The 14,625-nt window shown below is 34.1% G+C and overlaps 1 protein-coding gene across 2 annotated transcripts in view; it reads left to right on the plus strand.

The window, feature by feature from the left end:
- Positions 1 to 14,625, plus strand: part of PIBF1 (progesterone immunomodulatory binding factor 1) — a 219,319-nt gene that overhangs the window by 80,487 nt on the left and 124,207 nt on the right. The gene's annotated exons all lie outside the window — the stretch shown is intronic.

The following is a 14,625-nucleotide window of genomic DNA, read 5'->3' on the forward strand; positions in this document are numbered from 1 at the left end:
ACTGCTAATCATCGAGTAGATGAATGTTTTACTTTAAAAGAACCTGCCAGACAACTCCAAGGTGATTGTACCATTGTATACTCCCCAGTTTATTTTTCAAAAACCTATATTTTCTGGTTCATGTCTGTTGGAGGGAGGGGAAGAGAGAGAGTAATTTGTCTTTAATTAATCAATAGAAAATATATTTAATAACCTAGTTAAAAGGAAAATCACTGATGAGTATTAAAGTAAATATCGTTACCTCATCAAACAATGTATTTTAGTGGTTCAACTACATGCAGAGTAAACAGAGTGGTTACCTTTTTTTTTTAACTTTTTATTTTGAAATACTTTCAGACAGAAAAGTTGCTAAAATAGTACAGAAAAGTTTTCATGTACCTTTCACATACTGGTAAACTTTGAAAATAAACTTTGAAGATAATCTCAGTGGGTCTTTTAATTGTTAAATGAAGATTAATTTGTGGTTTAAGCAATACATGGAACTAATAATTCAAGCAAGTTTTCACGTAATTAAACTATTGCTAATCCTCTAGAATGTCAAAATCTTTTAGAATGGTCCAAATGGTTATACTTCTGAATTCACATCAACCTTATAAACTTGACTCATGGTGAAATTCTAATAAATGTAATAATGAAGAAATCTTTTCTATAATGTGAAAGTATGTCTAATTCTAAAGATCTTAATATAAAATTAAACATTTATAAACCAGCTGCTTTTATTAGCGTGCTGTTGCACCCTATCTTAAAATTATCTTTTATTATGTATAATCCTTCTGTTTATAAATCTATATCATGTCCACTAAAGATTTACTTAGCTCCTTGTTGTTGTTTTTGAATGTGATATATTTAGTAATGGCTCTAGAATAATATTTATGGACCAACTAACAAGCTTTAAAAGAAAGAGTAAGTAAACCAGAACTTATATTCACGCAAAATTTCATAACTTGCTAACTTGGTATGTGGTTGTGAGTTTGGAGAGAGAAGAATAGTAAATGTGGCCTTAAAATTGGCTGCTTATACTAAGCTCTGTAATGTCCTACACTCTGAATCTAAAATCCTTCTCATCCTACTTGTTCACACACTAGCAACTGGGTATTTATCCTGAAAGCCATGTGATACTTTAATATCTTCTGAATTACAGAGAATTCAATCATTTAATGTTTGTAAAGCACATTAGAACAGTGTCTTGCACATAGTAGTTCTACAGAAATTATTGGTATTATAGAAAAATTTGCTGAGTTAATTCTGCTTTAACTAATGGAATTTTTGCTCTTAATTCCTTGAAGTGGTAGTAAAACTTGTCTTATTTGGAGCCTAATTTTCATCCAACCTTAAAAAATTAGGACAGTTTTAAAATCAGGACAAAGAAGGAAAAAAAAGAAAATGTTTCTAGACACACTAGAAATAACCTATGAGCAGCAAATAGTGTTAGTGCTCAGAACTTTAAAGCACATTATAGGACCAAGGATTTATTGAAAAAGTGAGAATAATGTCTGGAATCTAAAACTCAAAATAAGCTTGGACTTTAATAAAATGCCTAAAACAGCTAAATGTACTTATCTGTTTTTTGAGCTACAATATTAAAGTAAAGGGGAAAATCCCCATGCTTAGGGTTATAATGTTGCTAGATGATTTCAAAAAAGTAAGATTCTAGATATCCCCACAATTTAATTTTTCCTTAATTACTCTATAAACTTATTACAATTCATGTCAATAATTTCAAAAGACTTTTAGTGAAACTTGACCAACTGACTCTAAGATTCTTTTTCAGAATTGCTGTGGCTATGCTTGTGCCTACTCTTGTACGTTTACTCTTCCACATGAATTTTTATAGTTATATTTTTCATGTTAATACCTTTCATCCGTCCAGAGTTCATTTGGGGGTATGGTGTAGATAGAGAACAAATTTTATTTTATCTTGCTCACTATTAAGTTAACTGTACATTTAATGGCATCCAAATAAAAATACCAGCAAGATTTTTTTCTGCTTAATCTACACTCTAACTTTCTCTTGTGTTGGGTGGTATGGGAGTAGCACAGGCCTTTTGGGATCCTGGAAAGGGTAAGTGAGTTAGGGATGTATTTGGATTAAGTGGTTTGCAGTCACTTCTGTTTACAGTTAAATTATTGCTAGCCATTTCTGAGTATCAGTGGCTTCCAGGAATATTCTTATTACCCACTGTGCAACATAGGCTGTGAGAGATAGGAATGTGTCTCGGGTACCCATTACTGGAACCAGGGATTATTGACCTTCTTTCTTGGTGGAGGGATAAGCAAGATGCAATCATTTATCCTTTATTTGGAGGGGAAGCCCTGGCAGTCCTCTGACCAGTGGATACTTAAACTTCTTACTGATGTGGTAGCTTCTCGAATCTTCATAGGGTTTTTTTTCCCCAGCTTTATTAAGGTGTAATTGACAAATTAAATTGTAAGGTATTGAAAGTGTACAATGTGATGATTTGATATACACATACATTGTGAAAGGGTTCTCCCCTCATGGAGTTAATTGACACATCCACCACCTCACATATTTACCTTTTTTTTTTTTTTTGGTGGGAACATTTATGGATTTAAGGTCTCTCATAACAAATTTCAATTATACGCTACAGTGTTATCAACTGTTGTCACTGTGTTATACATTAGATCCTCAAACATGATTCATCTTACAGCAGGATTTTTTTTAACCAGACGTATCAAATCTATGGTTCATATGAAAAAATTAAAGATATTTCTTAAATAATAAGACTTGAAAGTCGAAATTACTCCTTGATCCATGGGCTGCAGAATCGATGTGTTAGCAGGCATGAAAACAACATTCATCTCATTGTACATCTATCCTCAGAGCTGTTGGTTAACTAAACACATTGTCATTGAGCAGTAATATTTTGAAAGGAATCTTTTTTGTTTTTTGAGCAGTAGGTCTCAACAGTGGGCTTAAAGTATTCAGTAAAACCATGTTGTAAACAGATGTGCTGTCATCCAGGCTTTGTTGTTCCACTTATAGAACACAAGTAGAGTAGATTTAGCACAATTCTTAGGGCCCTAGGATTTTCAGAATGGTAAATGAACATTGGCATCAACTTAAAGTTACCAGCTTCATTAGCCCCTAACGAGAGTCAGACTGTCCTTTGAAGATTTGAAACCAGGCATTGACTTCTCCTGTCTAGCTATAAAAGTCCTAGATGGCATCTTCTTCCAATAGAAGGCTGTTCCATCTACATTGATAACTTGTTTACTGTAGGCATCTTCATTAATTATCTTACCTAGATCTTGTGGATAACTTGTTACAGCTTCTACATCATCACTTGCTGCTTCACCTTGTGTTTAAGTTTTATGTTATGGAGATGACTTCTTTCCTTAAATTTCATGATCCCATGAACCAGCCTCTTCAAGGTTCAAACTTCTCTTCTGCAGCTTCCTTACCTCTCTTAGCTTTCAAAAAATTGAAGAGACTTAGGGCCTTTCTCTGGATTAGGCCTGGCTTCAGTGAGCGTTGTGGCTGGTTTGGTCTTCTATCCAGACCACTAAAACTTGCTTCATATCAGCAGTAAGGCTGTTTTGCTTTCTTCATTCCTGTGTTCACTGGAGTAGCACTTTTAATTTCCTTCAAGAACTTTTCCTTTGCATCCACAACTTGGCTAACTGTTAAGCACAAGAGGCCTAACTTTCAGGCTATATTGACTTTCAACATGCCTTCCTCGCTAAGCTTAATCATTTCTAGCTTTTGATTTAAAATGAGAAATGTGTGACACTTCTTTTCACTTAAACACTTTGGAGGCCATTGTAGGGGTACCGATTGGCCTAATTTCAGTATTGTTGTGTCTCAGGGAATAGGGAGGCCCAAGGAGAGAGAGAGAGCCTGGGAAGATAGGCAGGGAATCTGTACATGACCTTAAATGCTAAGCTATGCAGTCTGGATGCCATTCTGTTGAATGACATGATCAGAGTTCTCAGTTTTAGAACAATTACCCCAGAAGAATGAGGAATGAAAGTAATACTAAACTGATAACAGGAAGATAGTTCAGAGAACATTATAAATAGTTTGCTATCTTATATAGGCATGGTTCATGGCGCCCCCAAACAATTACATTAGTAACATCAAAAATCACTGATCCCAGATCACCATAATAAATATAATAATAATGAAGAAGTTTGAAATATTGTGAGAATTGCCAAAATATGACACAGATACTAAGTGAGCAAATGTTGGGAAAATGGCACTGATAGACTTGCTTGATGCCACAAAAAATGCAGCATGTGCGAAGTTCAATAAAGCAAAAGCACAATAAAAGGAGGTATGTCTGTATAGGCTTGGAAGATTTTAATGTGGAGATACTATTCTACAGTAGTGGAAGTTATATCTAGAATGTGATTTGTGATTATCTTATTTATAGAATCATGCTGGGTCTGGGCACCAAAGCTCTAAACCAAAGGTCTTAAGAGGAAAATGACCAAACATATTCAAAAGATTAGAAAATGTCCTACAGTGTCAGATTATAACTGTCTACAAATATTTGAAGTGTACTTTTCTCATGTGGTCAGGCCTAAAGTAGTAGAATTGGGACCACTGAGTATACCTTACAAAAAAGGGTAAAGATAAACTTTCTAATAGGGATTTTCAAAATGCCTTGGCATCAAGTATATTCTTCATCATTAGAAGTGTGCAGGCATCAACTGGCCAGGCATTCAGTAGGATTGTGTTTGTAAGCATCGAAGTATCAAGTGGGTAGCTTGATGAGTCTAAAGTCCCTTTTGATTCTGAAATTATCTGTAACAACAGCTCAAAAGAGTTGATACACTGGTTAAGTTACCATGTAAAGGGAATGGTGAACCCAAGCTGTTTTTGAGTGTATTTTTTTAATCTCTGCAGTTCACTTTTCCTGTTTTTTGTTTGTTTCAAAATAAAAATCTAGTATTTAGGACTATTATTTGAAAAAGACACTACATATTTTTTAAATATCCACTGGATTTTTAAAAAAATATTTATTTATTTGGCTGCATCGGGTCTTAGTTGCGGCACATGGGACCTTTTAGTTGCAGCATGCGGAATCTTTAGTTGCGGCATTTGGGGTCTTTAGTTGCAGCATGTGGGATCTAGTTCCCCAACCAGGGATCGAACCCAGGCCCACGGCATTGGGAGTACATTGGGAGTGCAGAGTCCTAGCCACTGGACCACCAGGGAAGTCCCTCCACTGAATTTTTTTTGGGTATAGATTGCCTAAGAATATTTTGGGCATATCATGTATATTTTTTGTATATACTGAAACCCAAGGAAAAGTATTGTATTTTTCAGAGGTTGAGTTTTTAATACTCAGGTGTGTGATTCTGGTTTCCTTTGTGTCAAAATCAGAATAAACAGATGTATTTCAATCTTTACATGCATTGTGATTTCTGTGAATCATGCTTAAGTAAAGTCCAAGACGTGTCTATACACAATTTTCTAGTCAGGTATAACTTTTTCATTTTGTTGAAAGTTTTACTTTATCAAATGCTTCATTTAATGATCAAACAACCTGTGTTATTATAAAGAGAAATGTAAGGAAGTAGTATGCCGCTTTCAAACATGAATGAAAAAGGCTTTTTGCTGAAGGACTTTAATTTTCTACAAAAAATGGACTTTTCTCAGGCATATAAAAGACCTGTGTATGTCCCAATTCAAGTCCAACAATTCATTTAATAGTAAGTAACAAATACCCAGCTTTCATGAACAGGAACAGTTATTACCTCTTATTCTGTTGCTTTCAATCTCTGTAAGCACTCTGAGGATTCTTTCTGCCACAAAGGGGAAATTTTTAAACTCAATCAGTGTGACTAGAATAAATTTGAATACACTGTTACATCTGTGGGATCCTACAGAAGAGACCTATGTTTGAATCTAAAGTGTTAGTTTGTAATCCAGAATTAATTTTAATAGCTTTTTTTTTTCAGTTATAGTTGTTTTAATTTTTTTTAAAACTATGGTTTGATGTATTTGGAATAGTTTTTTCAGTTTGTTAAGTATTTTTAAATGAATATTACTTAAATTATGCTTTCATAATTATTTAAATTATGTTTTCAATCCCTACAACTTCTCTGGTAATAATAGAATTTTGTCCTCATTTTTTCTCTTAGAAGACCAAAGTAAGGGGGAATAGATCTAGTGAGTAGATTGAGTTTATGTTATACTGGGCTAGTTTAAAGCTTGATATAGCAGCCAGCTGTCCTAAATTTCCATTCAGTGCTTTATCCCCAAGAGTAGAACAGTTCTGACATGCTTTTATTCTACCTTTTGTCATATTTTTATACTGTTTTATCTTTGTTTATCCGGGTTTTTAATCTTGCCTTGCTTCTCCAGCAGGCAAGTAAATGTTTGTGTCATTTTCAATATAAACTTAATGGGATAAAGGATGTTGAGATTTGAAATAAAAGCTATAGTATTGTACTTAAACTTTGTTTACTTAATAAATTCTGTGATAATTTTATTCATATTATTCTGTTTTCATGGTTACGTAAAGTAATTCACATCATAATTGTTATTTGAATGCAGAAATTCTTGATTCTCAGTCCTATATTAAGTTATTCTTTTGACATACCTCTTTATGAAAAAAAAATACCATAAATTCGTGCTTCTTAAATAATTTTTAGTATTTGATTTTTTTCTTTGAAAATTTGCAAAATACTCTAATTATAAGCTACTCTAATGATTTTTCAGCGTTTATAAAATTATCTTTTGTTACTTGATTTCTCTTATTCTTTAAAATGTTCTATTGGTTTGTTTCATTTATATTGAAATAGTCTAGCCCCATGTTCTCAAATTTCTCTTGGCTTTTAAGCCACTGTTCCATCTGACATATATTTGTCCACTTATATAGGATATCTCAAGCTGGTCTCATTACATCCTAAGTTACCACAATTGACTCTATTCCTTTCCTAATAAAGGCTTTGGAAATAGTAGTACATAATGTAGTGTACATGAGAGCATTAAGAAATTTATTGCTGAGGTGAAAAATATCTGTTCCTTCTCAGTCTAGACACAAACCTTTGAAAGGAACCGATAAGAAACACCCATATTCGGATCACAACGTATGGATTTTGTTTTATCCACCTCTCGTCTATCTTCCTTTTTCTTTATTAGGTATTGGTCTGATCTGACATTCCTTGCCCCACAAGAAACAATGGCCCAGGGTGTCCTTTAACCATTCATGGATAATTTGTTGCTTATAATTGGGCTTAAATGGCACTGCTAGTTCTGAAGTGATACACCTATTCTCCTTCACTTCAAAAGAATGTATCTTTTTTTTTTTGCCACATCTTATTTAATTATGAATAAATTCAGAGATGTGTGTTGTATTTATAATTGAACCATTCTGCATTCACGTTCTCAAACATAATATAAACTTAAGTTTCTAATATTCCCATTATTTTCCAGATGGGAAAGAAAAACCTCATGAAACTTGGAAAATAAATTTTTTGCAAAAGAATGTATCTTGAATATTTTTGTGCAGCGAGTCAAAATACACACATACACAAAGCAATTAGATATTGTTTTCTGTCAGTCTTTTTTTCTCAAAGAAGGACTGGTGGCTTCTGTGGCCAAAAAGGATATTTACTCTATATCAGGAGAATTAATGATGGATGCCAATATTGTTAGCCTGCAAGTCCATGGGGTAGAACATCTTTATACAGTAATAGACTAGAGTTATCAGCATATTTTGTTGTTTAGGTGGAACAATTGAGGTAGAGAAGGCTGTTTTCATACCTACCGATTTAAACCTCTTCTCTCCTCAATCCTGAATAACTCTCAATGGCCGTCACTCTCAGGAGATCAATTCACTGTTGATCTTATAAAATCAAAGCTGTGCTCCAGCATTCTATCTTGGTCCTTACTCTTTTTTAACTTCTTATTTCAAATTTCAGGTGTGCACAGAAGCTACAAGAATGATGCAAAGAATTCCTTTATATCTTTTATTTAAATTCACCCCTTTTTTTTAACTTTTTTTTTAAAATTCACCCCTTTTTAAAATTTTGCTACATTTGTTTTATCATTTTTATTCTCTCTCTCTTTCTCTTTCTCTCCCCTCACCCTACACATTATTTTTTTTCTGAATAGTTTAGTAGACTGAATGCATCATATACTCTTGCCTCTTCAAGGTTTATTTTCTAGGAATAAGAATATTCTCTTATATAACCACAGTACACTTATCAAATTCAGGACAACATTGATAATAATACTTTTATCCATTTTTGTCAGTTGTCTGAATGATATCTTTTTATAACAGTTTTTTTTCTGGCACAGCATCCCGTCCAGAATTATGTTCTGCTTTTAGTTATCACGCCTCTTCAGTCTCTTTTAATCTGAAACAGTTCTTCAGTTTTTCTTTTCTATTTTGTTTTCATGACATTTGATTCTTTTTATGTTGGATCATATACACATATATGTCTCTTCCTTCTGGGATCTCTCCTACTCAGCTTTAACTGTCACTTTAGGGAATGATCAACAGTGTTTTTAAACTCAAACCATACCTTTCCTTGTGTTTTGTAAACTTCTATTTCCAGCTATGTGATTGGCATTTTTATCTCAGTGTTTTTCTGGGACTTTAAACTCAGTATTTGTGAAACAAACTCAGCTTCCTCTCACATTTACCCTTCCCAAGACAGAACGTGGCTTCAGCTGACTTCAAGTCAGTAAACTATACTGCCATTTTTAAGTCATTTCCGTTTGAACTTTCATAATAATAATCCTTTCCCCTTGCTCCTGTGTGTAGGTTTGTCAAATTTCATAGCTTCTCCCCCTATAGTATCTCTAAAATCCTCTGCACTCCTGCTGGCAGTCATCCTGGGTCAGCTTCTCGTTACTTCTTGACTGGGGTTGTGCTGTAATTGTGTACGATAACCTCTCAATTCGTTGCTCCATCTTTCCCCCTCGCTTAATCCTCTTGCTCAGACCTTTTCTTCCTGCCATAGTTTTGCATCCTAACATCATCATTTGCCAAGACACTTGAACAAGAAAGCTGGTGGTTCACAACTACTTTTTTTTCCTCACTCTCCTTCCCATTTATTCAACCAACAGGTTGTTTATTGATAACTGCCGTGTGCCATTTGCTGTGCTAGATGTTGATGTACATAAATAAATCAATAAATGGGAGGTTGCCCCTGCTGAGAGTCAATTGAGGTAAATGGAAAATAAGCAAACAGATTCATAATTGTTATAATTATGTGTTTTGATGATTGCTATGAACTAGATTGTGTGAGGAGGAATAATGGCTCCAGCAGGGTATATCATGATAGGATAGTCCAGAAAGGCCTCTCTGAACACTTAAACTAAACAAATATCATGTTTTTTCTAATTCCTAAATATATCTAATCTTTTCCCACCTCTTAATCCCAGGTGCCACTGCTTTAGTCAAGTCTTTCTTTTCTCTTGCCTGAACTATTTATAATAGTCTCTGAACTATCTCGCCGCTTTCAGTTTAGTCCTATTTTCATCACTTATTCTTCCAGGGTAATTGTTCTAAAACTCAGAACCCTAATTATGTCATTCAGCAGAATGGCGTCCATACAGCACACAGCTTAGCTCTTAGGGTCATTCACAGACTTCTGGCCTATCTTCCCAGTTGCAGATATTTCTTTTGATTCTCCCCCATTTACTCAAGACAAACGGATCTCTTCAAGTTCTGTAAGTGTTTATATGGGTTCTTTGCTAGGAATGACCTTTTCTCTTCCCTTGCTCATGTATCTTACCATTCATCTACTAGGTAGATACCCATTCATTTGGTAAGAATGAAATCCATGATCATGTCTTCTATGCATACCTTAACTTCCTGTCAGAAATGCTGAAGTCTCTTCTCTCTGTTTTCTAGCATTATATTATAATTGTGTGTTTGTTTACAAGTCTTTCCTCTGAGGTATTGGGGTTTTTTTTGAGGTCAGAGATTTCCTCTTCCCCATTTTTGCTTCTCTAGTAAGGTAAGGCCTCTACTCAGTGTCTTTGATGTAAGTAATTCTCAACAAATATCAATTTCAGTTGATTAGAGCTTACCATGTTCATTTTGACTTACAACTTTCCATTATGAAGGCAGTTCAAGTGCTGAAAAGAGTGCCCAGGACTCGTCTTCATTTTACTGTGTCAGTGGTTCCCAAATCTAGATGAATTTCAGTCACCTGGAGAGATTTTTTTTTTTTTGGAAGACGTATTTTTGTGCCTCCCTCTACTCCTAGTATCTAGTGTACTTCCTACAAAACCCCCCAAATAATCCTAAACTATCCATTCATCGAATATGTGTTTGAGAAACACGACAACAGCTTTTGAAAACACTTGTAAGCTATAAGTTCTAAAGAAATGCTAGTTATTACTGTCTATCACTGTGCCCTTCTTGGTGCCTTAACCAGTAATCTCAAAGAAGATGTAAGCTTCTTCTCGAAGGCTAATGCCCTAAGTACCCTAAGATTTGAAAGAACTTGAGCAACTGTTGGTTATCTTATTAAAACATTGTTATCAGACCAAGGCCAGAAGACAGGAAGTAAACAAATGTCCCTATGCTCTGAAACACTGAAGAGGAAAGATTCTAGAACTATATACATCAGTAAACTTGAATGTAGCCCACTATGAACATTCTAAAACAGATCATTAAACAGATAGTGAGCATTTAGAAATGGAAATGGTGAAAACCAGAAGTCACCATTAGTTAACTATTAAGTCTTGACAAACTACTTTTACTTCTTTTTTTTTTTTTGAGGTATTTACTAGAATTTCTAGAGAAGAGTGCCAGTGATAGAAGGTATCTCAATTTCAGCAAAACATTTTATTAAGATTATCTTTGTAGAGACATGGGAATTGTGAAATTAATAACACTGTAAATAAGTAATGAATTGAAAGCAGTTTAAATATCAGTTTCAAAGAATGTTGATTAGTAGATCAACCTGGAGGGACATTACTGATGAAATGTTTACAGGCTTTTTACTTAATTCTTAACCTGCCATTGGTTAAATCATATTGGTTAAACCTAGATTTCTCAGTGAGCCCAGTGCGTAATTCTCTTCAAATTTCACACTTTAGACAGACTTTCATTCAGTAAATAAATTTAGTGAATTGTGCACCTTGTACCTGTCACATACCCCATTTTGATATCCCTCTTTCCATTCTCAGTGATTAACAGGGAAGTAACTATAAGTTAGCCAGTATTGCATAAAATCATAGGCTAGGAAACTCTGACCTATGATTTAAAGAAAAAATTTGTTTTTAAGGGAACTCTGAAATGTTAAGTTGATGGAGGACTTCTAAAAATGAAGATTTTGTAAGAGGATTTTTAGGATTTTCTCTGTTTGAATATTATATGGATGAAAATAAAATGAAGAAGATACTCTCATCTCCACTGGAAACTAAGGGAAGCCTCAATATGGTGTCATAAATTTCAAAGAATTTTGGTCAGAAACAGTGTAACCAGAACACTCTACAATTTAGCAGGTAGAGTACAGTGAGGTGGATAGTATACAGAGGAAATTCTGTGCAGCTCCTGGAACTCTGCAGTAGAACTTTCTGTAATAATGGAGATATTCTTTATCTGCCCTATCCCATACAGTAGCCACCAGCCACGTTGGGCACTTGAAGTTTAGCTAGTGTAGCTGAGAAACTGAATATGTTTTATTTTAATTAACTTAAATTTAAATAGCTACTTGTGGCTTCAGGCTCTTATTATATTAGACAGCTTAGCCCTAAAGTGAAGGGGTAAAAGCTGGAAATTTCAACCTCTTTCTCCATCATATATCTGCAGGAATGCCAGGCTAGAGGAGAGCCTGTTTAGTTGTGCTGTATCTTTTTTCCTTTGGTGTGATTTAGATTCTCAACCAAGAGTGATGGGGTTTGTATTAAAGCAAACCAAATAGATGTAAAACAGATAAATTGCAGAGAAGAATGCTTGCTGTTCCATAGTTTGAATGGGGGTTATGTAAAATCTGAGGGGTTATGATGAAATTTGTAGTCTAAACTGACTTTTTACCAATATGACTAACTCTCCCAGAAAGAGAGAAATAAATACAAAATATGAGAGACAAGGCTTAGAACTATAAACTTCCAATCCCATAAACTTGACCATGGGTAAAAGTATTTGGAGAAAATACAAACATAAGCTTCCAGACTTGGAACCTCAGCTTTCTCCCCACCTTTAAGCAAGGAAATTGCTGACCAGATAATATTTTCCTAGTCCTCCAGTTCATTGGATAATGGAACAATCCAAACAATGTTTTGTTAAACAGGAAAGAGGCAAAATGAAGGCTTGGCTAGAACTGCCTTCATTCAAAGATTATTAAGTGATGGGGTGGGGGGCGGTTCAGGGAAGACAAGTATGAGATATATGTAAATATTTTTTAAGTGGAAGGAGACAGCAGGAGTCCTATAAAAGCTGCAGAAGATAAAGAGAACATTTTAAAAGATCTATGCTAGGAATCTAGAAAGATTTTATAGATTATAACCTATTCACAACTAAAAGAATTTAAGAAAGCACAGAACTCTTTGAAACCAAAGACTTTGCAAAAGAATAAGATGGAAGGTGACTGGCAAAGTTAAAGAAAAAGATTACATAGAAAAATGACATACAAAACTTACAAAGGAATTAAAGAGAAAAAGGGGGGAGTAGGGAGATACAGAAAACTGAATTAAGGGGGGGTTTATAAAGCAGAAACAAATCAAAAAAAGAAAAGAAAAAGCAACAAAGAAGTGATGCAAATGGTTAGAGAGGAGGTATTAGACATGGAGAACAGACAACACATATCCACATTCAGAAAATTAGTGTGTCAATGGAAGAAAACAAAATGAAAGAGGAAAAAAATATTTAGAGATACAATAAAAGAAAATTCTTTCTGAAATTTATCAGAACTCACCACATTCTGGGTGGTGTGAAGAGGATGGGAAATAGCAATGTAGTAAATCCAATTGAAGTTATTGAATATGAACATTAAAGGAACATTATTAGAAGCATCTGGGCTGGATAAGTAAGTCATTTGCTAAGGAAAAATTGCAGGTTGAGCTTAAGTTTCTCCTCCATAACTTTATACTTTATTTATTCATTTAGCAGTATTTATGAACATCCTGCTTTAAGCAAGCACTTTAACACTGGGATTGAAGGTTTAACAGTGGTCTCTGTCTCAGTGGAATTTACGTTCCTATGATGTAAATCAACACATATAAATAAACGACAAAATAAAGAAGATAATTTTAGAAAGTAACAATTATTTGAGAGAAATAAAACAAGAGTGTGATTCAGGTAAGTGAGACTATGTGAGGGGTGACATTTTTAAATCTCAGTAACTATTGTCATTCTGCTATCAAAACACATTGTAATCATAATTGTTATGGGGAAATTACAACATAAAAATAATAATTTAACATAAGTAGAGGCAAAAATAGCAACTTGCAACTAAAATTAGAGAATTGATGGTAAGAGGAAATAATGTGTATATAATATACTTAATATTGTATAATTATAATTTCCTCAAACTTCATAAGAATTAGTGGTTTTATCAAGAAATATCTATTTAAACATATTAGTCAGGAAACAAAACATTAGTTAAACTGTAAACAGATGATATCCTTTGTATATTGCCAGAGGAGAGGGAAGAAAAAAGAAAGCACAGACCTTATAACAAAAGATAGATAACAAAGCAAACAACAAAGAAGCAAAACACAGAAAATATAAATTCTTAAGACGGCAGATGACCAATTGTGTCTTTTCTGACAACAGTTGTAAATGTGATGAACTCACTATTATACAAGAAAAGAAATACAGTTTGGGTCAAAAACTATATTCTTTTCACAATAAGTGACTCTGGATATATAAAGATGAAAAAATGAAAAATAACACAGGATCTAAATCTCTTCTGCAATAAATGTTTATTAAAATTTGTTTTAATAATTCAGGATCTTGAGACTCCCTTTGTCATGACTATATATACACAACGAAATGCTCCAGAGCATTTATGCGTCGAATTTGCCACAGGGAAAGTGCTGATTGTCCCACTTACAGCCCACACCCAGACTGCTCGCTGTTGCCAGGGATCATTTAAAACATGGTTTGAGGGTAGGGATAGTTTCTAGATAAAATTCCTAGATAAAGGGGGGTGCCAACAGTTACTATAATGAACTGTTTACTACACTTCCTGATCAATAAATAATTGATGAAATAGGAAATAAAGCTCAGAAAATTTAAACAAACTGGAATCATGTTGTTAATTCATAAGCACTTTTTCACTGAATTCAGCTTAAGGGTCACATTAAAGTTATGATCAAAGATACAGTTCAGTATGTGGCTTATTAATTAGCTTAGAGAGAATGTGTGGTAGTGAGATCAAGGTTTCAGGTCCATTCACCTTGCAGACCTTTTTTTTTCTTTTTTTTTTTTTTTTTGCAAATGTGGGTGGAGGGGGATGAGTGGGGTCTATGATCTTTTCTAAATCTAGCCAGCTGCGTCAGAAATGTGTAATTTTGGGTCACAAGCAGAGAGAGTAGATAGAATCAGTACAAATATCTAAGTATTACTAGAAAAAGAACTCAAGTACATGTCCTCCTTGTGACTGATCAATAACGTTGTGTTTGTAAATGAAAGAAAACACTTTATTATATATCTGCACATTTTTTAAGATGCTTTCTTAGAA

This window comes from Leucopleurus acutus (assembly GCF_964270905.1).
Source record: "Leucopleurus acutus genome assembly, chromosome: 18".
Lineage (NCBI taxonomy): Eukaryota > Metazoa > Chordata > Mammalia > Artiodactyla > Delphinidae > Leucopleurus > Leucopleurus acutus.